Raw genomic sequence first — 24,141 nt, 5'->3', positions numbered from 1 at the left:
AGCCCTCACTGATGCCAAGGGGAGCAGACAAGCTGCCCCCCAACCAAGCCCTTTCCAAACTGCAGGTTCATAAGCAAAGTAAATGTTGCTTCAAGCCACTAAATTTAGGATGGCTTTTTTATATATCAGTAGAAAACCCCAAATATCCTTCCCTTTTTTTTTTTTTTTGGCAGTACTGGGGTTTTAACTTGGGGCCTTGCATTTGCTAAGCAGGAGTGTACACTTCAGTCACACCTCCAGCCTTTTTCGCTTTAGTTATTTTGCAGATACGGTCTTGTGTTTTTGCCCAGGTAGCCTGGAACTGTGATTCTTCTACCTATTCCCACCATGTAGCTGAGATTACAGGTATGAACCACCATTTCTTCTTGTTTGTTAAGATGAGGTCTCATTAACTTTTCACCTGGGCTGGCTTCAAACAGTGATCCTCCTAATCTCTGCCTCCCAAGTAGCTGGGATGACAGGCATGAGCCATCAAACCTAGCCCCAAACACCCTGTTTTTAATGCCAGTGTTAGTTGGATGTTTTGTTACTTGCAGCCAAAAGCAACCCACCTGGAACACTGGAACACTTTAGTAGAGAAGATGAAGAGAAATTGCTAAAATGACACATTTGAAATGCTATATGTACTTCGTATCCATTCTACTCTTCTCCTAGCCTGGCTGTGCTAACCAACTTCATCACAGAACTGCCATGATAATTTCCCACTGAAGCTGATGCTGTTTGAGGAATATAAAGACTTTATTTACAAAAAGTTCAGGTGAGTAGGAAAGTAGAAAATGAGGGATTTCAGTTCATGACACCACACTCTTGTTTTCTTGTTCATTTTGTTCTTTGGTAACAATAAAGACAGTATCAGAAGCTATCACCAGTAAAACTAGTGAATCCTCAATTTCATAAAACTCTCCTCAGTGTTAGAGGCTGTTTTCTTTGTGAAATCCTCCTAGCATTTGCAGCTTTCTTCCTTTGCTGACATTTGCAGCTTTTAAAGTGGATGAATATTTAATGTCATGTTTGATAGACCAGATTCTTTGAAGCAAAATACCATTAGTTAGTGCTGAGTTTTTGAAAGAGCTGCTGGTCACTCATTTTTATTGGAATTTACCTAGTTTTTAATATGTGATTTTAATGACATATTATTTATTTATAAATCCAGCATTTAGAAATTAGCAAGGTTATTCTAGATTAATATTGCTATCCTTACATGACAGCTACAGTATAAATTATACATCTTTTATCCCAAAGAAGCATAATTTGTAGTGATACAGATTTTTAAGCAGCTTTGGAGTACAGTTTGGGCAATTTTCTTCTCCCAATGTATGGAAGGAGCAGAATTGTAACTCCTCAAAGTTGGTTGCACAAATGCTGATTACATTTTTGAGTGTTTATTTACTCAGTGTCCACATTCTTAAACTGTTGGCAAATTCACAGCAGGATTGAGCCAAGAGAGTGTCATTGTGCTGAAGACATGGGGAGGGCTGGGTGTGGAGGCTGTTTGGGGCATAGAGGGCTCTTGCAAAGAGAAGCTACATAAGTGATATCATACGCAGACGCAGCCCCTGGGACTTGAAAATAGCTGGGCAGGGAGTGTCTTCTTGTTTGCATCGGACTCCGTGATTTACTATCCCAAAGGGTTAGACTTGTATTTCTGGGTGGGCTGAAGTGTCTGTTTCAGTGCACTGATTCTTCATAGCAACCCTGCCTCATAGCTTAAAAAGCCTGGGAATTTTTTTTTTTTTTTTTGTCTCAAGGCAACAAGGTACTGCACGCAAGAGCGGAACTAGCATCTCATTGGGAAGCTGAAATAGGGCAGATGTTCCTCACTGAGCCTCAAATTGCTTCCAGCATGATTTCCTTAAGCAGATAGGAAACACTGAATAATGAAGAAGACAATTGCTTTCCATGCAACTCCAAAGCAGATTAAAACAAGCATTTATTTCTCATCCTGTCCTTCTACCTACTCAGCTATTTTTTTTTTTTTTTTGTGGCAGCACTGGGGTCTGAACTCAGGGCCTCACACTTGCTAGGCAGACACTCTTATTGCTTGAGCCACTCCATCAGCCCCTACCCAGCTCTTTTAAAGGAAACTGAGTAACGGATTTGTGAGACAATGTCTTGCATTTGTACTCCCTGATATTTTTGTTTATGTAACCTGTGAAAAATAAGTTGTTACTGCATATCTACCCTGACGTCAGAGATCCCTTGGGACTGGTATCATAATTTGCTTGGCACAGAGTCCCCTTTTAGTGTATATATATATATATATATATATATATATATATATATAATATATATATTAGATTATGTAATTACATATTATAATATATGTATATTAGATATTTAGATTATATATTTTATATTCTAATATATAATATATATTATAATATATATAATGGATAGTCATATAAGACTGTGGGAGTGGTGGAAGAAGGGGTGAAATCTAACAAAATTAAGAAAACAACAAATAATTAGGAGCTCTTCCACCTGCCTAGTGTGATCCTGAGCACCCCAATCTGTCCGGTATCACTTGAGATCCTCACAATCATTAGGGAAAGGCAGGTCTTCCTATTTTTTGGTCACTGTGTGTTCTAAGATCTCACTCGGAGTCATCCTTTGGATCAGGAGTCTTAACCTCAGTCCCCTGAACTTTTCAGACCCCCTCTCTTAGCTAATGCTCGTGTAATGAGCTCAATGCAGGCAGCTACTGCTTCCATCTCAAGATAAAAGTTGAGAGAGTGAGTTAATTTCATCCCTATACACATTGTGATTAGGATTTCTTCTTAGAGATGAAGTGCCTTTTCAATCTCACAGGTTGGAAACCTTAGGAAACGTCTGCTAATTCCAGCTATTGGGACACCACCTGACTCTTCAACTTGCACTCATCTCAGAACAAATCCAACTATGCTCCCTGGGAAAAGGTTGAGTCTGAAAACCCACCTGACCTTTCATCCTTGGTCTTGACCACCCTTCTCCACATACCTTCAAGGAGCTGCCTCCCCAAGTCACCTGTACTCAACTATCCCCTCGTGTTTTCATTGCTTTGTGCATTCTCTCCCTAACTACCCTGCCTTGCTGTACCACACACTCGCTCCCACTCCCTCTCCTCCCTGGACTTCTGCTCCATAATCTGTTCTGTGACTGAGGTTGTCAACCCTTGGCCTCTGGATGCTGGCTCTCCCTGGGGATGCTCTTCTTCCTCGGTCTTTTCAAATGCCAGTGGTTCTTTCCCACAATCCCATTGTAGACCACAGGGCTGGAGGTGGCAGGCAAGGGACAGCATTAGAAGGGGACAACAAACATTTTCTATAAAGGAGCAGACAGTAAATATCTTTGTGGGTAATAGTCTGCCATAACTATTCATCTCTCCAACTGTAGTGCAAAAGCAACCACAGATAGTAAGTAAATCCATGAATGTGTCTCAGTAAAACTTTATTTGTTGACAGGGATGTGTGAATTTCATGCAATTGTCACATGTTGCCACATAACATTCCTTTTTTGAGAAAAATCCAACCACTTAAAAATGTAAAATTGTTTTTTAGCTCTTGGGCCATATATGAAGATGAGGTGGGCTAGATTTGGCGTGTGGGTTGTAATTCATGGACTCCTGGTCTAAACCAGTGCCTTTCCATATTTAATGGCCACATACTTCGTTAAGGGTCTTAAGATGCAGACTTGTTCAGGGCATCTGGGTGGGAGCCGAGGTCTTGCATGTCAAACGTGCTTCCAGAGATGTGACTGCTCCTGTGGGTACACTATACGTTGAGAAGCAAATACTGCAGTTGCTGTTGAAGCCTCTCTTCTATGTAATAAAAGACATTAAAGTAGGTTAATGATATAGGCAGATTGTCGGAGTGTAATTCATGCAGAAAAGCAAGGCAGAGGAAGGAGCAGCTTTTCAAACCAAACAAAGTCCCACTTAGCAGCTATGTGAATCTGGACGTGTTTCTTAACCTCTCTTGGTTTCTGTTTATTCGACTGTAGAACAAGGTAATAATCTGAGCCTCAGATGGTGGCTTTGGATTTTAACACAATAAGCATGTCAAACACTTGGCACCTTAGCAGGTGCTCAATCTTAGCCCTTATTATTTTTAAATTAAAAGCAAGACATGAACTTGTGTGTAACAAATTAAGAAGAACTTTAATTTTGAATGCCTCAGGGGATTTCCTTCCTTCCTTTCTTAGATCCCATTTGCAAGGGCCGTGCCCATTCATTCATTCAAAAAATATTTGCTGAGCTCCTACTTCTGCCAGGAAATGTGCGTTGCTGTTTCTGCCAACGTGAGGGAAATGCAAGCGTGAACACATTGGGGGATGCAAATAAAACCCACCTCAGCATAGAATAAGCTGTATAGCAGAACATGCAGAGAACTGTGTGAGGAAAGGACAGAGAGGTGCAGTACGGCAGGTGACTAAGCTGGCCTTCCAAAGAGGAATGTGGGTCTGCCTGACGGAGGAAGAGAGGACATAATTTGCAAAGGCAGTGGGAAATCCAGGGAGAGTTCAGAGAACCTAAGACCTCGGAGTGTCTGTGATTGTGACCAGAGACAAGGCACTGACCAGTCAGAACATATGTAGGCCTTATGTCATAGGGGTTTGGACTGGCTGGGTATCAGACATTATCCTTGAATGGGCCATCATCTCTTCTGGGAAACAACCTGACAATGACCATAATTCATGCAGCAGGATTCTCAGAAGACACAGCTACAGAAATCCCCAGCCATTTTTGCTGTGCTCAGTTTTATAAGGGGTTCCTCTGGAACCTCCGTGACTCAGTAATTACCTACTAGGCATCTGTTACAGGAGGGAGAATTTGCATGGACTGCAGGGATAAAGTCTGGCACCTTCCAGGGAAGGGTTTACTCTCTAGTATAGGAAATGGGCACATGAACCACTACACTACAGGGTGAAGAGTGGCAAAACCAGAGTCTTGTAGAACTTTGTAGGAAGCAGCAAAAGATGATAAAGAGTTTGGATCTCGAGGTGGGAGGCTGAAGCAGCATTTGAGCTGGCCTTGGAAATGGATGTTTCTGTCTCTGGGTACTTCCTGTAGGATCTCTATCTTGTTGACAGTGGGGAGAATTTGGGTCTACATGTATAAATAACTTAATTCAGCCATTGGCATGGGGACTGACAGGAGGCTCCTGAATGACTGAGTGCTGAGAAGATGCCATCCGAGCGATTCCTCTCTGTCCTGTCTCCTCCCCAACCCCCAGCCTTGATTCCCTGAGGCCTTCTATCCTGCATAGTAGGGCTGCTGAAAGAGAAGGCATGTACAAGATGGAGTGGAGCCAGAAGCCTGGGGAACAGGATTAAGGGGAGATACCGCTGTTGGTGCACCTGCATTCTGACTCATGGGTCTTATGCAGCATAATACTGAATCCAGCCTGCTCTGCTCTCTGCTAACCCCTACTTACTCAATGGTATGGAGTGGACTTTTCCGTCTTAAGACTCTACTAATCCATGCCCGATATTTTTGAAGTATTTTTTTTCTCCTTCCCACCATCTGGGTCTATCTGGTGATCCCAGAGGGCCTCAGTGGAGCTGCTTGGCACCAGGAGAGATTTGTGTTGAGGGCTTAGAGCTGGGAAGAGGGTGTGGAGGAGGCACCATGGAGCTGTTCACAGACCAGCCTGTGGCCTAAGTTTAGGCTCTGTGGAGAGGGATCTGTAGTCAGAAGCTGAAGGGCTGGGTTTTGTTGTTTGTTTATTTGATGCTTACTTGGTTATTGTTGACTTCCTTCCTTCCTTCCTTTCTTCCTTCCTTCCTTCCTTCCCAGGAACTCTGAGACAAAGATCTACAAGCAACGCTGCTTCGGGGCCCAGGTGAGCAGGTACTACCCAGACATTTTTAACACTCTAGAACTCAGACTTACAGAGTCCTGAACACTCTATTTGAGTTGCCTCAGCTCAGATGTGTCCACAGGTTCAGGTGAAAGGGACATTTTCTCCACAGAAGACAGTTTGCAGTGTCAACTGTTGCAGTTTTGGGATCTCTGCAAATCAGTCCCCTGCTAGGGAAGCAGAATTCTCCCGGAGGGCTGGGCAGATGCTACACTTATAGCATCGTCATTGATGATGAGGCCAGAGGCAAGAACATAAGACACTTGCTTGTGAACAAACATGAGACACCCTTGGATGCTCCCAAGGGTGGGAGCAAAGACTGCTGAGATCTCTCCTTCAGGTTTGAAGAACACATTAGTAAAATGTGAATTGTCATTGTTAATGTAGAGTCATCTGTACCCACTGGCAAGGGGCCTGGAGAAATCTGAGTTAACATTTGCAAACATACACATGAAATTGATGTTGAAAGCCCTGTTCTAGGAGATGGGGGTATCCAACCCAGTTGCAAACACTGTGGCATCCCTAGGTTTCTGAAACCGGATGCCATATTTGTTATAGATACGAATCAGCAAACCAGCAATCATTTCTCAAAGTTTCCCAAGCCACTCTCATCAATTCATGGCAACATGGCATGTAGATCCTCCTCATCAAATGGGGGAACACCGTTAGCTGCATTTCTATTTGTAGACGACTTGTCTTGCCCTCTAAAACATGATTGGGACTTTGTCACCTCTGTGACTTAGATAGTGCCTTGTGCACAGTAGGCACTTAATATTTCTGTGCGAACAAGTACTGGGGTTTTGTGTATGAGGTGGAAACCATCTTTCTCCTTTCCCAATTGCTGTTACTCCTGCCAAATCTACCTTAGGCTCTGAGGTATAGAAATTCATGTCCTCTTAGGGCATAGCCTGTGACCCTCAGGCCTTGTGGGTCAATGCGGTGTGGACTCTTGTACAGATACAGGTATAGCAGGGTCCCAAAGACTCCGTGAGACTTTCAGGCAGAATACTTTTAAGCTGGTCTTCCTTAAAACATGTTATTCTAAACATGTTATATTTAACATGCTTGTTGAAGACTAGACACACAAGGACGTACCAGGAAAATGGGAAAATTACCCCCAATCCCTTTACCCAAGCCCAAATTCATCCTTCTCTTTTTCTTGGATTATCAAATAACTTTTCAACTTGACCTTTTACCACCCTCCAATCTAGACACCAGGCCAGGGAGAGATCTTTCTGAAACACAGATATCACAATACTTCAAAGGCTTCCCATTGCCTTTAATGTCCAAACTTCTCAACGGGATTGGTTCTGCTGGTCTCTTCAGCTTCTTATCCCTCCAAGCCCCTATCTTATGGTGCTGATACCAAATGGAATTCCTTCTAGTCTTCAAACAAGGTGCACTTTCTCAATTTTCCTCTGCTTGGAACCTTCTCTACCTTCTTGGTCCTATTCTTTCTGTGTTATACTGTGTCCTGGTGGGTGTTATCTGTCTTTCATTCTCTGCTGTAGCACTTAGATACTCCTTCCTGTAAAAACCCTTCCCTGGCTGTCACTCTCCTTTTCTTCACCCAGTCTGACTTTGGGAGTCCTCCTGCATACTTTGAAAACTCACAGATTTCTCCCATGGTGCAACTCATCATACAGTGTGTTAGTGATCCTCTGAGAGTGTCCCTTTGTCCTCAGTGCTCAGCTCCGTGTCTGGTTTATGTTATACAATGCAATAAATATTTGTCAAAGTTCCTTTGGATTAAACCATTATTTACATTTTAGAAATATTTTCTTTTAACCTTTGCTTTAATCTCATTGCATTTTCAATTTTACAAAGATATAACTAATCATGTATGTGGTACAGATCTTATCATATAAAATTTTAATCTTACTTTTCCAATTAACATTATATGAAGCATTTCCAACTTTACTTAGTCTTTGTAGATCGCATACTATTTTTTTTATTGTTTTATTATTCATATGTGCATACAAGGCTTGGGTCATTTCTCCCCCCTGCCCCCACCCCCTCCCTTACCACCCGCACCACCCCCTCCCTCTCCCCCCCCACCCCTTCAATACCCAGCAGAAACTATTTTGCCCTTATCTCTAATTTTGTTGAAGAGAGAGTATAAGCAATAATAGGAAGGAACAAGTGTTTTTGCTGGTTGAGATAAGGATAGCTATACAGGGAGTTGACTCTCATTAATTTCATGTGCATGGGTGTTACCTTCTAGGTTAATTCTTTTTGAACTAACCTTTTCTCTAGTTCTTGGTCCCCTTTTCCTATTGGCCTCAGTTGCTTTTAAGGTATCTGCTTTAGTTTCTCTGTGTTAAGGGCAACAAATGCTAGCTAATTTTTTAGGTGTCTCACCTATCCTCACCCCTCTCTTGTGTGCTCTCGCTTTTATCATGTGATCAAAGTCCAGTCCCCTTGTTGTGTTTGCCCTTGATCTAATGTCCACATATGAGGGAGAACATACGATTTTTGGTCTTTTGGGCCAGGCTAACCTCACTCAGAATGATGTTCTCCAATTCCATCCATTTACCAGCGAATGATAACATTTCGTTCTTCTTCATGGCTGCATAAAATTCCATTGTGTATAGATACCACATTTTCTTAATCCATTCATCAGTGGTGGGGCATCTTGGCTGTTTCCATAACTTGGCTATTGTGAATAGTGCCACAATAAACATGGGTGTGCAGGTGCCTCTGGAGTAACCTGTGTCACAGTCTTTTGGGTATATCCCCAAGAGTGGTATTGCTGGGTGAAATGGTAGATCAATATTTAGCTTTTTAAGTAGTCTCCAAATTTTTTTCCAGAGAGGTTGTACTAGTTTACATTCCCACCAACAGTGTAAGAGGGTTCCTTTTTCCCCATATCCTCGCCAACACCTGTTGTTGGTGGTGTTGCTAATGATGGCTATTCTAACAGGGGTGAGGTGGAATCTTAGTGTGGTTTTAATTTGCATTTCCTTTATTGCTAGAGATGGTGAGCATTTTTTCATGTGTTTTTTGGCTATTTGAATTTCTTCTTTTGAGAAAGTTCTGTTTAGTTCACTTGCCCATTTCTTTATTGGTTCATTAGTCTTGGGAGAATTTAGTTTTTTAAGTTCCCTATACATTCTGGTTATCAGACCTTTGTCTGATGTGTAGCTGGCAAATATTTTCTCCCACTCTGCGGGTGTTCTCTTCAGTTTAGAGACCATTTCTTTTGATGAGAACAGAAGCTTTTTAGTTTTATGAGGTCCCATTTATCTATGCTATCTCTTAGTTGCTGTGCTGCTGGGGTTTCATTGAGAAGGTTCTTACCTATACCTACTAACTCCAGAGTATTTCCTACTCTTTCCTGTATCAACTTTAGAGTTTGTGGTCTGATATTAAGATCCTTGATCCATTTTGAATTAGTATTGGTATAGGGTGATATACATGGATCTAGTTTCAGTTTTTGCAGACTGCTAACCAGTTTTCCCAGCAGTTTTTGTTGAAGAGGCTGCTATTTCTCCATCGTATATTTTTAGCTTCTTTGTCAAAGAGATTGCATACTATTTGTAACAGCTCTACAATATTCCACCGAGTAGATGTACTCTGGCTTACTTATTTTCTATTGTTAGACACTTAGAGATTTTTGAGTTTTCTCTTCCAATTTATTGATTTTGCTATGAATATATCTGGATGTCTTTGGGCATATTTTGAGTTATCTCCTTGAAATATCCAGGATAAAATTTAAAAACATTTAAAGTTCATAGTACCCACTGCCTGTCTTCTACAGAGTAATTTACCTACACACACCAACAATTTATGTGTGTGTTCACTTCACTCACCTTCACCAACGTTACTTCCTTCTCAACTACTGAAAAACCCTCAGAGAACATGGATCTCCCAGATGTAGCAGCTCTGGGCACCCAGGGCTGACATTTGCCCTGTCCTCACTCTCCAGTTTGTCTCCAGGGCAGTGTCTCAGCTCCAATTTGTGGAGTGCAAATGCTCCTGGTTCTCACCCTGCCAGACAGTACAGTGTTGAATGGGGGTGCTTCATCACTCTGGGCATCTGTTTCCTCCTCTTAGGGGGTAAGATTTCTCCAAGGTCATTTTGCTGATTCTATGTCAAACCCTATGAATTGAGTAGGAAAACTGCCTCTCCCATTTTCTACCCTTGGGTTAATGCACGCATGCACATGTAGGTGCCTGTGCCCACACACACCAAGGGCAACATCCACTGAGACCATCCGCTCACCTTGTCTTTTCCTGGCTCTGGAATTCCCTTGCTCTTCCCCAGCCTTTATGTTCTTTCCCTCCTCCTTCTTTCCTATCCTTCTTCCTTCCTGCCTTCCCTTCCTTTCCCCTATCCTCTCCCTTCCTTCCCTTCTATCCTCTTTTTTTTTCTTTCTCCATTCATCTATTTATTTAACAGTTACCCAGCAGGCATGAGCCCAGGCATATGTGCTGGGATACATGGAACATAAGGCAGTTCCTGCCTCCATGGACTTTACATTTGAGTGGAGAAGACAGACTAAAAATGACAACAAGCAAACCCATACATTACAAAGCCGCACACTGTGATGGGCAATGAGGAGGAAAGAGAGAACACTGGGAAAGAACTTCCCATCAAGTGCCATCTCCATCTCCTATTCTCTCTTTCCCCCTTAACTACTTGTGCTTCTTCCTCCATGATCCTTACCGCCATCTGACAGAGGAAATACTGTCTTCCCTAGTTTGAAGGTAAGCTCCACTAGTGCTTGGCTTTGCTTTTTGCTGCTATGCCTGGCCCACAGTAAGTTCAATAAACAGTACTTCCCCAAAAGCAGTTACTGATCAACTGCACAAATGGAAGGCCTCAGAAGATATGTATGAACCTGCTCCTGAGAGGGAAAAAGCCCTGTGAAAAGAGAGACCAGGCCAGAGGGTCCAGGCAGAGGAAATAGCATGTGCAGAGGCTCAGAGGCAGGGAAATGTGCAGAAAGAAACCCAGAGTGGCAGAGCACCAGATGAGATTTGCCAGGCTTTGTAGGCCTTGGGTGAGGTTTGGATTTTATTCAAAGAGCTATGGAAAACCATTGAAAGTTTGCTTTGATGAGACATGGGGCTGTGGCTCCCTGCAGTGGCAGAGTGTGACTAAAGTGTTTGTGTGGGGTGGGGTGGGGAATGCACACAGAGTTCTTGTACGTGGCTTTGTCTTCACCCTGTGACCCATAGTCTCCCTGTTGGGGGTGGAGGACCAGACTCCTCCCAAACTTATTGTTTAGGGCCCTATAATTATCAGGCAGCACATAACGACATACCCTACTCCTGCCTCACTATACGCAGCATCTACTGGCTGACCCATATGGGAATCCCACACCTGTGGTGGGGTCTTTTAGAACCATGGGGGAGTACATGCAGAGAATGTCTTATATTTTTTGTGATCTTGATATCAAAAGTGAAATCAGGGCTTTCCCTTCTACTCTGCCATTTGGCTTGATGAGTTTTGTCCAGTCTGGTTTGTTTTTCACATCTGTTAGGGTTCAGGGAGAGTTTGGCTGTAGTGACCCCTCCCATGGGAGATCTCTGGAGAGCTGGGCTGATGGAAAAGCCCACTGATCCCCACCCCTTGTCATCCAGTGGTCTTCTTTGAGGAATCCTTTCCTTGTGGCTCTGACCCTTGCAGTTTTGGTGCCCATCTTCAGCAATCCCTGCAACTGACCACAGCTTCCTCTCCTTCCACAAGTGCCTCTTCTAGTCACACCCATTCTGTTGCAGACAGTTTTCTTTTTGCTCACCAGTCTGGGTTCTCCTCTTGGCCTTGCCCTCAGCACTGGTGAATACCCACCATTTTGAGCCAGCATGGCTGTCAGCTCCCTTCTGTTTCGCTGTGCTATTCTCTGTCTCTGAAAGGCCTATTTCCCTTTGACTGGGGCCCTGGGAAAATACTGGGAAATTCATAGGATCCACAGAGCTGAAAGGTGTGTCAGTAGCCCAGAATAAAACAAAATGTGCAAAAGGAGGGGTGGTCAACTCAGGAGACTCTAACATGAGGTACATTAGGAATGCCGTCTCCCTCTCCCTGGAGGGGACTGGGAGCCCTTTTTCTGGTTTTAATTGTGAGCAAATGGCCCTGCATAGATCCAACTGTTATAACTGTGTTAAAGTAAAAACAGACTTATCTGATACATATTTAATAGAACACCGAATTGTTCCTGGTGGCATGGCAATGAGGCAACCCCTGCAAGCAATTTACTAAAGGAAAGACACGCTTCCCCGCTCTTGATGTTATCATGTTACAGAAAGAGCAATCTTCTTGCAAGTTTTTTCTATTTCAAGAGCCACACCTGTTCCTTTGGGAATACGGGTTTTCTCCACTTATTTCTTACCATGAAACTTTCAGGAATTGGTTTGTCAAGGGCAGAGGGTTCTAATGGCAGTCGAATGACTTAGTGGCTTATGGAGCAAGTGGCTTACCTCCAACAGATGGAGCAGCTGTGGGAATCTGTGCTCTGCTTTGCAGTAATCTTGTGGACACTTCAGTTTTGGTGGCCACAGAGAAGGGACCAGCAAACTGTGAAAAGATGCTGAAGCCAGTGAGCAATGTATTCTTTGCAGGCTTGGATGTCCCTAATAAAAAGCTACTTCAAAAGAGGTCAAATGGACTGGGGATGGTGGAGGGTGGTTGCTATGGTAACCAGCACACATGTTTGGCCTCCAGAGGCCCTCCCCCGGAAGAGCAGGACGGCTTTTGTTATGAAATTTGGGAACTTTACTGCATCTATTTCCCCACGATTTATTTTTGAAGTTGTTAACAGTAACGAGTTACCCATCACCTGCAGCCCACCTCTGTCCAGGTCGGTGGGAAGGCTGGGTCCCGCACCTCTGCCTCCATCGGGGTGTGCAGTTCTGACCTCTCTCTGAACCTGCAGGGCTTTACAGGAATCACAGAAAAGCACAAGGAGTGTGGCAATGAGGCGACCCACACTCTGTTGTGTGACTTTATTCTCTGTGGTCCTTAGTTCCATTAATAGGGGGATAAAAATATCTGCCCTACCTACCTTACAGGGTTTAGTGAAGAAACATGAGTCTTTAGATATAGAAGTGATTCGCAAATGTTTAGAGAATTATATTTATTTAAGAGAAGCATAATAATTTAACTTTGAAATCATCAGACAAAATGCTAATTATGGGTGACGACTATGTTTCCTGCTAAGTGTCAACCTTAATTTAATGACAGTGGCTATCTCTGTGTGGAGAAGGATTTCGAGGCTGCATCCAAGCTCAGCGGGAAGTGGTGACAGTCACTTAGGAATGTCTGTTTCATATAAAGGAGGCAGAAGTGATGTCACAAGTGCTCTGCATCTGCTACCTTGCTTTGGGACATTCCTTCATTGCTTGTTGCTGTGGCATTTGGAGGTCAGGAACTCATTACTGTTCTGAAGCTTACTGGTGTTGGTTTGCCAGTGATGATTCATGGGAGATAAATGCCTTATATTCCAGGCTGAAACCTATAATTTAAATCTTTTAAAGTAACGTTTTGATTTCTTAGTGGCAAAAGTGAAATGTGTTTATTGTTAGAAATTTGACAAATCACAGAAGCAGACAGAATAAAGTAAGTCAACAATTGCATCGTCCCTGGATAACTTTTAGCACATTAGTCACGGGTTTCATGCCTTTTGACTTGATTTATTTAGTTATTTTTAAATGACCATTAATGGTTGTGTGGAGCATGGTTTGTAGGCAGGCACTGTGGATTCAGGGAGACCAATTGGGAGGCTCTTATAGAAGTCTGGGGCTGAGAGGCTGGTGGCCTGGCAGAGGGGTGGCAGTGGAGATGGTGAGAGGTGATGGATAGGTTTTGTAGCTATTTTGAATGTAGAAACAATGGGGCTTGCTAACAGGTTGGCTGTAAGGTATAAGAGGAGGAAGGCATCAAAAGGATGACATCCTGGGTTTTAGTCCCATTTCTTTTTTTTTTTTTTTTTTTTACTGAATACATTTATTTATTTATTTATTTATTTTTTTCATTTTTCTTTTATTATTCATATGTGCATACAAGGCTTGGTTTATTTCTCCCCCCTGCCCCCACCCCCTCCCTTACCACCCACTCCACCCCCTCCCACTCCCCCCCTCAATACCCAGCAGAAACTATTTTGCCCTTATCTCTAATTTTGTTGTAGAGAGAGTATAAGCAATAATAGGAAGGAACAAGGGGTTTTGCTGGTTGAGATAAGGATAGCTATACAGGGCATTGACTCACATTGATTTCCTGTGCGTGGGTGTTACCTTCTAGGTTAATTCTTTTTAATCTAACCTTTTCTCTAGTTCCTGGTCTCCTTTTCCTATTGGCCTCAGTTGCTTTAAGGTATCTGCTTTAGTTTCTCTGCATTAAGGGCAACAAATGCTAGCTAGTTTTTTAGGTGTCTTACCTATCCTTACCCCTCCCTTGTGTGCTCTCGCTTTTATCATGTGCTCATAGTCCAATCCCCTTGTTGTGTTTGCCCTTGATCTAATGTCCACATATGAGGGAGAACATACGATTTTTGGTCTTTTGAGCCAGGCTAACCTCACTCAGAATGATGTTCTCCAATTCCATCCATTTACCAGCGAATGATAAAATTTCGTTCTTCTTCATGGCTGCATAAAATTCCATTGTGTATAGATACCACATTTTCTTAATCCATTCGTCAGTGCTGGGGCATCTTGGCTGTTTCCATAACTTGGCTATTGTGAATAGTGCCGCAATAAACATGGATGTGCAGGTGCCTCTGGAGTAACAGTCTTTTGGGTATATCCCCAAGAGTGGTATTGCTGGATCAAATGGTAGATCGATGTCCAGCTTTTTAAGTAGCCTCCAAATTTTTTTCCAGAGTGGTTGTACTAGTCTACATTCCCACCAACAGTGTAAGAGGGTTCCTTTTTCCCCGCATCCTCGCCAACTCATGTTGTTGGTGGTGTTGCTGATGATGGCTATTCTAACAGGGGTGAGGTGGAATCTTAGTGTGGTTTTAATTTGCATTTCCTTTATTGCTAGAGATGGTGAGCATTTTTTCATGTGTTTTCTGGCCATTTGAATTTCTTCTTTTGAGAAAGTTCTGTTTAGTTCACCTGCCCATTTCTTTATTGGTTCATTAGTTTTGGGAGAATTTAGTTTTTTAAGTTCCCTGTATATTCTGGTTATCAGTCCTTTGTCTAATGTATAGTTGGCAAATATTTTCTCCCACTCTGTGGGTGTTCTCTTCAGTTTAGAGACCATTTCTTTTGATGAACAGAAGCTTTTTAGTTTTATGAGGTCCCATTTATCTATGCTATCTCTTAGTTGCTGTGCTGCTGGGGTTTCATTGAGAAAGTTCTTACCTATACCTACTAACTCCAGAGTATTTCCTACTCTTTCTTGTATCAACTTAAGAGTTTGGGGTCTGATATTAAGATCCTTGATCCATTTTGAGTTAATCTTGGTATAGGGTGATATACATGGATCTAGTTTCAGTTTTTTGCAGACTGCTAACCAGTTTTCCCAGCAGTTTTTGTTGAAGAGGCTGCTATTTCTCCATCGTATATTTTTAGCTCCTTTGTCAAAGATAAGTTGCTTATAGTTGTGTGGCTTCATATCTGGATCCTCTATTCTGTTCCACTGGTCTTCATGTCTGTTTTTGTGCCAGTACCATGCTGTTTTTATTATTATTGCTTTGTAATATAGTTTGAAGTCAGGTATTGTGATACCTCCTGCATTGTTCTTTTGACTGAGTATTGCCTTGGCTATTTGTGGCCTCTTGTGTTTCCATATAAATTTAACAGTAGATTTTTCAATCTCTTTGATGAATGTCATTGGAATTTTGATGGGAATTGCATTAAACATGTAGATTACTTTTGGGAGTATCGACATTTTTACTATGTTGATTCTACCAATCCATGAGCATGGGAGATCTCTCCACTTTCTATAGTCTTCCTCAATCTCTTTCTTCAGAAGTGTATAGTTTTCCTTGTAGAGGTCTTTCACATCTTTTGTTAGGTTTACACCTAGGTATTTGATTTTTTTTGAGGCTATTGTAAATGGAATTGTTTTCATACATTCTTTTTCCGTTTGCTCATTGTTAGTGTATAGAAATGCTAATGATTTTTCTATGTTGATTTTATATCCTGCTACCTTGCTATGGCTATTGATGATGTCTAGAAGCTTCTGAGTAGAGTTTTTTGGGTCTTTAAGGTATAGGATCATGTCGTCTGCATATAGGGATATTTTGACAGTTTCTTTACCTATTTGTATTCCTTTTATTCCTTCTTCTTGCCTAATTGCTCTGGCTAGGAATTCCAGTACTATGTTGAATAGGAGTGGAGATAGTGGGCATCCTTGTCTGGTTCCTGATTTTAGAGGGAATGGTTTTAATTTTTCTCCGTTAAGTATAATGCTGGCTGTAGGTTTGTCATATATAGCTTTTATAATGTTGAGGAACTTTCCTTCTATTCCTAGTTTTCTTAGAGCTTTTATCATGAAATGATGTTGGATCTTATCAAAGGCTTTTTCTGCATCTATTGAGATGATCAAGTGGTTTTTGTCTTTGCTTCTGTTAATGTGGTTTATTACGTTTATTGATTTTCGTATGTTGAACCACCCCTGCATCCCTGGGATGAAGCCTACCTGGTCGTGGTGAATAATCTTTTTGATGTGTTGCTGAATTCGGTTTGCCATTATTTTGTTGAGGATTTTTGCATCAATGTTCATTAAGGAGATTGGCCTATAGTTCTCCTTTTTGGAGGTGTCTTTGCCTGGTTTTGGGATAAGTGTAATAGTGGCTTCATAAAATGTGTTTGGCAGCTTTCCTTCCCTTTCTATTTCATGGAACAGTTTAAGGAGGGTTGGTATCAGTTCTTCTTTAAAGGTCTGATAGAATTCAGCAGAGAATCCATCAGGTCCTGGACTTTTCTTTTTGGGGAGACTCTTGATTGCTGCTTCAATTTCATTTTGTGTTATAGGTCTATTCAGGTGATTAATTTCCTCTTGGTTCAGTTTTGGATGATCATATGTATCTAGAAATCTGTCCATTTCTTTTAGATTTTCAAATTTATTTGAATATAGGTTCTCAAAGTAGTCTCTGATGATTTCCTGGACTTCCATGGTGTTTGTTGTTATCTCCCCTTTTGCATTCCTGATTCTACTAATTTGGGTTTTTTCTCTCCTCATTTTAGTCAGGTTTGCCAGGGGTCTATCGATCTTGTTTATTTTTTCAAAGAACCAACTTTTTGTTTCATTAATTCTTTGTATGGTTTTTTTGGTTTCTATTTCGCTGATTTCTTCTCTTATTTTTATTATTTCTCTCCTTCTATTTGTTTTGGGATTTGCTTGTTCTTGTTTTTCTAGGAGTTTGAGATGTATCATTAGGTCATTGATTTGGGATCTTTCAATCTTTTTAATATATGCACTCATGGCTATAAACTTTCCTCTCAAGACTGCCTTAGCTGTGTCCCATAGGTTCCGGTAGGTTGTGTTTTCATTTTCATTGACTTCTAGGAACTTTTTAATTTCCTCTTTTATTGCATCGATGATCCATTCTTCATTAAGTAATGAGTTATTTAGTTTCCAGTTGTTTGCATGTTTTTTGTCTTTACTTTGTTGTTGAGTTCTACTTTTACTGCATTGTGGTCAGATAGTATGCATGGTATTATTTCTATTTTCTTATATTTGCTGAGGCTTGCTTTGTGCCCTAGGATATGATCTATTTTGGAGAAGGTTCCATGGGCTGCTGAGAAGAATGTATATTGTGTAGAGGTTGGATGAAATGTTCTGTAGACATCTACTAGGTCCACTTGATCTATTGCATATTTTAGATCTTGGATTTCCTTATTGAGTTTTTGTTTGGATGACCTATCTATTGATGATAACGGAGTGTTAAAGTCTCCCACAACCACTGTGTTGGCGTTTATATATGCTTTTAGGTCTTTCAGGGTATGTTTGATGAAATTGGGTGTGTTGACATTGGGTGCGTACAGATTGATGATTATTATTTCCTTTTGGTCTATTTCCCCTTTTATTAGTATGGAATGTCCTTCTTTATCTCGTTTGATCAATGTAGGTTTGAAGTCTACTTTGTCAGAGATAAGTATTGCTACTCCTGCTTGTTTTCGGGGGCCATTGGCTTGGTAAATCTTCTTCCAGCCTTTCATCCTAAGCATATGCTTATTTCTGTCGGTGAGATGAGTCTCCTGTAAGCAACAAATTGTTGGATCTTCTTTTTTAATCCATTTCGTCAAACGGTGTCTTTTGATGGGTGAATTAAGTCCATTAACATTAAGTGTTAGTACTGATAGGTATGTGGTGATTCCTGCCATTTAGTTATCTTAGTTGTTTGAAGGTTTGATTGTGTGTACCTAACTTGATGTTACTCTCTACTGTCTTGCTTTTTCTTATCCTGTGGTTTGCTGCTGCCTGCCTTTTCATGGTTAAGTTGGGTGTCATTTTCTGTGTGCAGGATCCCTTGCAGAATCTTTTGTAATGGTGGCTTTGTGGTCACATATTGTTTTAGTTTCTGCTTATCATGGAAGACTTTTATTGCTCCATCTATTTTGAATGATAGCTTTGCTGGGTAGAGTATCCTGGGGTTGAAGTTATTTTCATTCAGTGCCCGGAAGATCTCACCCCACGCTCTTCTTGCTTTTAATGTTTCTGTTGAGAAGTCTGCTGTGATTTTGATGGGTTTACCTTTGTATGTTACTTGTTTTTTCTCTCTTGCAGCCTTCAATATTCTTTCCTTAGTTTCTGAACTTGTTGTTTTAATGATGATATGTCGTGGAGTAGTTCTATTTTGATCTGGTCTGTTTGGTGTCCTGGAGGCCTCTTGCATTTGTATGGGAATATCTTTCTCTAGATTTGGGAAATTTTCCGTTATTATTTTGTTGAATATATTACGCATTCCCTTCGCTTGCACCTCTTCTCCTTCTTCGATGCCCATGATTCTCAAGTTTGGTCTTTTGATGGAGTCGGTGAGTTCTTGCATTTTCTTTTCACAGGTCTTGAGTTGTTTAATTAGTAGTTCTTCAGTTTTTCCTTTAATTACCATTTCATCTTCAAGTTCTGAGATTCTGTCTTCTGTTTGTTCTATTCTGCTGGATTGGCCTTCCGTTTTGTTTTGCAGTTCTGTTTCGTTCTTTTTTCTGAGGTTTTCCATATCCTGGCTATTTTCTTCTTTATTGTTGTCTATTTTTGTCCTGAGTTCATTTATCCATTTATTCATTGTGTTCTCTCTTTCATTTTGGTGTTTATACAGTGCTTCTATGGTTTCCTTTATTTCTTCTTTTGCTTTTTCAAATTCTCTATTTTTATTGTCTTGGAATTTCTTGAGTGTCTCCTGTACATTTTGGTTGACCCTATCCAGTATCATCTCTATAAAATTCTCATTGAGTACTTGTAGTATGTCTTCTTTTAAATTATTCTTGTAGGCTTCATTGGGTCCTTTGGCATAGTTTATCTTCATTTTGTTGGAGTCTGGATCTGAGTTTCTGTTCTCTTCATTCCCCTCTGGTTCCTGTACTAATTTTTTGCTGTGGGGAAACTGGTTTCCTTGTTTTTTCTGTCTTCCTGTCATTGTCCTTGGTGTTGTTACTGTCCCTGTACTGTGTGTAATTAAGTATTTTCTAGCTTGTAATAATAACAATGGTAATATTGAGAATGGAAGAGTGAGCTGAGATGGAAAGCAAGAAGTTAAAGAAAAGGGGAAAACAAATATACAGAAAAGAGGGAGAAAGCAGAACAAGGTATCAGACAAGAGAGTTTCAAAGGTATAAACAGGGAGTGTTAGTGTACTAATCGACAGTAAGCTGAACAGACAATAGAGTGACAGAGAGAGGATTGAAAATCAAAGATAAAAAAAATAAAAAATAAGTATATGAAAGTAATATCTATTTATAAAAATGAATTAAAATAAAATGGAAAATAGAAAATTAAAAAAAACAAAAAAAACCAAAAAACCAAAAAACTTCCAAGTTTATATGCAATGCAATTTCAGTCTTAATAATTTGGATGTCCGTCTCAATCTCCAGTCCTGGAGTTGGTGCCTCAGATGTTGTTCTGTAGTTGTCTCATCAAAGGGGATGCATAAAGTAGAACAAAACTACACTCACACACACACAGAAGAAAAAAAAAAAAGCCCCACCAAGTGTCCCCAGTTCAAATGCAATACAGTTTCAGTAAGTTTTTCGGCTTGCAGGTGTAATTCGGTTGTTCTCTCATCAAAGGTAGGGAGAAAAAGAAAAAAAAAGCGTCTGGAGGCAGTTCTGAGAGTGGTATCTGCAACTGTGGCTTGCCTGCCTGCTGCTCTCAGCCTGTAGCTGGAGGCGTTATTTATGCAGATCTCTGGGGTGAGCTTAGCACTCACCTGGTCCCACAGGCTTTGTTTGCTCAGAGTTCTCCTGTGCGGGGGAGGGGGGCCTCTGCTAAAGGCTTTTCCCTTTCCAAGCACTGGGAAAGGCGACACTGCCCCGCGTTGTCAGGCCTGCGTGTTTATTTACAGTTCACGTGGGAAGTGGGTCTTCCCTCCTCTCACAAGCTGTCCCGCTCCTGGTTGCTGGCGCGCCCCGCTCCCGCCAGAGCCTCTCTGGGCCCGCCCGGCTCGTTTATTTACAGTCCCGGGAAGGAGTCCCTTCCCCCAATCTTCAGTGCTCAGGGCGCCCCACCCTCTTTCCTGCGTGTCTTAACTGTTCTTATTGCTTAGTACTCAGTTTCTCTTTTTTTCCCGGGTGGAGGTCAGTCTGTCCAGGGGGCTATGCTGCTCTGGCCCCGGCTTGTCTGTGGGGGAACCGCGGTACCACGAAGCTCACCTGGTCCGCGTCTTCCCAAGCCGTATGGGCGCCGGCCACTGGCGGCCCGGGGGCCTCCTCGGTTCTCCGTTTAACGTGAAGTGGAGATTCTCTGCGCCGGCTGGAGGTGTGGAGGGGTCAAAGTTATGCCTCTTCTCAGTGATTATGCCTGCAAAGTGTGTCTCCAGCGTCTCTCCAAGATTTCACTATAGGAGGGTCGTTTTCTGCTTCCTCCCTCTAGCCGCCATCTTGGAATCCTCTTTAGTCCCATTTCTATTGAAACAATCATCTATCTGCTGAGGTGGGGAACAATGAAAGTGTGGTGTTTGTGTACGTAGGGGTAGAAATGGCGACAGGAATCATTTTTGGCTACAGACAGCTGAGCAAAACTTTCACACCCAAGTGAAGATTTCTAGCAGGCACTTAGATCCATGTTGGGGTCCCAGAGGAAGAGGATAGGAAGGGAGATTTTAATTTAAGGATCATCAGCCAGAGAGGATATAATAGAGATAAGGCAGGTCTAGGGAGTTAAGTGTAGATGAACAGAGGATCAGATGAATGAAGACAGAGTGGGTCACCAAAAGAGCAGCAGGGGTCTAGGGAGGAACCCAGGAAAGAATTCAGGGATCGGAGACCAAGGGAAAAGGATAGTTTGAAAGAAAAGAAGCATAACCCCCCTCTCCTTGCACACATACACACACACTCACATACATACATTACACATCTGCCCACATATATTTTATATGAGAGTATGTACATTTTTACACAAGTATAGGATCTTTCATTTATCATGAGTGCTTTCCATGCCCTTAAAAGTGCTTCTGGAATATCATTTTGAATGGTAATATTGTATGCTTATGTTAATATTGTATGCTTATGGCTATAACTGAAAGGAGCATTCTTGGGTGTACACCTAGTGTTTGCTTAGGTTGAATTTCTGAAATGGACTTACTGGTATATGGGAAAACCTTTAAGACTTTTGATACCTGTCATCAAATTGCCTTTCAAAGAAGTTGTACCAAAGAAGAAATTCAAATGGCCAGAAAACACATGAAAAAATGCTCACCATCTCTAGCAATAAAGGAAATGCAAATTAAAACCACACTAAGATTCCACCTCACCCCTGTTAGAATAGCCATCATCAGCAACACCACCAACAACATGAGTTGGCGAGGATGCGGGGAAAAAGGAACCCTCTTACACTGTTGGTGGGAATGTAGACTAGTACAACCACTCTGGAAAAAAATTTGGAGGCTACTTAAAAAGCTGGACATCGATCTACCATTTGATCCAGCAATACCACTCTTGGGGATATACCCAAAAGACTGTTACTCCAGAGGCACCTGCACATCCATGTTTATTGCGGCACTATTCACAATAGCCAAGTTATGGAAACAGCCAAGATGCCCCAGCACTGACGAATGGATTAAGAAAATGTGGTATCTATACACAATGGAATTTTATGCAGCCATGAAGAAGAACGAAATGTTATCATTCGCTGGTAAATGGATGGAATTGGAGAACATCATTCTGAGTGAGGTTAGCCTGGCTCAAAAGACCAAAAATCGTATGTTCTCCCTCATATGTGGACATTAGATCAAGGGCAAACACAACAAGGGGATTGGACTATGAGCACATGATAAAAGCGAGAGCACACAAGGGAGGGGTGAGGATAGGTAAGACACCTAAAAAACTAGCTAGCATTTGTTGCCCTTAATGCAGAGAAACTAAAGCAGATACCTTAAAGCAACTGAGGCCAATAGGAAAAGGAGACCAGGAACTAGAGAAAAGGTTAGATTAAAAAGAATTAACCTAGAAGGTAACACCCACGCACAGGAAATCAATGTGAGTCAATGCCCTGTATAGCTATCCTTATCTCAACCAGCAAAACCCCTTGTTCCTTCCTATTATTGCTTATACTCTCTCTTCAACAAAATTAGAGATAAGGGCAAAATAGTTTCTGCTGGGTATTGAGGGGGGGAGTGGGAGGGGGTGGAGTGGGTGGTAAGGGAGGGGGTGGGGTCAGGGGGGAGAAATAAACCAAGCCTTGTATGCACATATGAATAATAAAAGAAAAATGAAAAAAAAAAAAAAAACAAAGAAGTTGTACCAGTAGTCCTCTGAAACAAGTATTTATTGACCATTGTTACCACACGTGTGCATGTGTGTATAATACTATTTAGTTTCTGTGCATTTGCATTAACAGATTAGCCAGAGTTGATTAACAGACTCGATTAACAGAAGTTGAACATGTTTCAGCATAAAGCTGATTGTGTGCAGCCTGGGTGGTGAGCAGGTTGATCCCCATGACAGGTACTCAGAAGCTGCTTTTGCTGAAAAGCACTGACTCACTTGAGCCCACAAATTAACTGAAAGCAGAAGAAAAACTTGGCACCCCTGTCTCCACTATGTACCTGTCTCCCTCACTCCAAGTCTCTCTCTCCTGAAATTATCTTGGGTTCCAGGATGGATCCCCTAGGATCTTTTTTAGAAAACATCTTTTTTAGCATGTATTAGTCGTACAGTGCGGAGGTGGGGGTTAATTGTGACATTTTCATATGTACTTACAGTGTATCTTATTATTCTCCCTCATCTCCTTCTCCCCCTTCCTAAAACAATTTCAACAGGTTTCAGCATTCTATTTTCATACAAGTATATGAAGTACCTGGATCATACTGACTCCCCTCCCACTTGTACTCCCACCAACAGGATCTGTTTTCCTTTCCTGTAACATCTTTAAAATGGAAGCTACCCTCAAGGAAACCCCCCAGGACAGACCACCTGCCAGGCAGCAATGACTCTCATTGTAACAAGGTTCTGTCTGACCAATTCAGAGGCAATGAGCAACCAGACCACCTGTGACTGCCACCTATGACCACCAGAACACACCTGGGACTTGAATTAATAGTTATCCATACTTCTTTCTTCCTGCTCGCAGTTCTTCTGCTGTTTAAACCTAAATCAAATGTCTGTGCGGGGAAAACAGGATGAAATGCATAGCTTTCTTCTTGATACATTAATTAAATCTCCTTTGTCCAACCTCCACCATTCCTTGCCTCTTTATTTGGCATATTGGGGCAAGTAGCCAGACCCGAGTTTGGGTTGGGTTTGGGGTCTAAAACTCCTGCAACTCCTCCACTCCTTCAGAATGGAAACAGATGAGTGTAAACATCACCCAAGCCAGCCACTCAGTCAAGAGGCCTGCTGAGGAAGAGGAGAGCTACTTCTGAAACAGTTTCTTGGGTGAGGGGTGGAGTACATCTTTGTCAGCAGGGCAGGACACAGGGTGGTTCCCACAGCTCAATGCCTCCTTCCCTCTAGCTTGACTTCCTGTGGGCCCAGCCAGGGAAAGGGCGTGGTCACTGAGAGGCCCAAGCATCTCTCCTCAACCAGTCACCAGAGCCCAGATATGCTTGGTGATAGAGTCCGTGTTGTCCTGTGAACAACAGCCTGCATCACACAACTCCACACACATGCACACACACACACACGCACACACACACACACACACGCACATGAGCCAGGGAACCCAGGGAGATGCCCACAAACATCTTGGCTGGCT

The 24,141-nt window shown here is 41.9% G+C and overlaps 1 long non-coding RNA gene across 1 annotated transcript; it reads left to right on the top strand.

The window, feature by feature from the left end:
- The first annotated feature begins 277 nt into the window (after positions 1 to 277).
- On the top strand, positions 278 to 23,931 carry LOC141425795 (uncharacterized). Its single transcript, XR_012450897.1, has 3 exons — positions 278 to 757; positions 5,774 to 5,819; positions 23,207 to 23,931. It is a non-coding gene; the product is annotated as an uncharacterized lncRNA (long non-coding RNA).
- Positions 23,932 to 24,141: the final 210 nt, after the last annotated feature.

This window comes from Castor canadensis, chromosome 8, assembly GCF_047511655.1.
Source record: "Castor canadensis chromosome 8, mCasCan1.hap1v2, whole genome shotgun sequence".
NCBI lineage: Eukaryota > Metazoa > Chordata > Mammalia > Rodentia > Castoridae > Castor > Castor canadensis.
The sequence above is the reverse complement of the archived record's forward strand: the minus strand, read 5'-3'. Positions and strand labels throughout refer to the sequence as shown.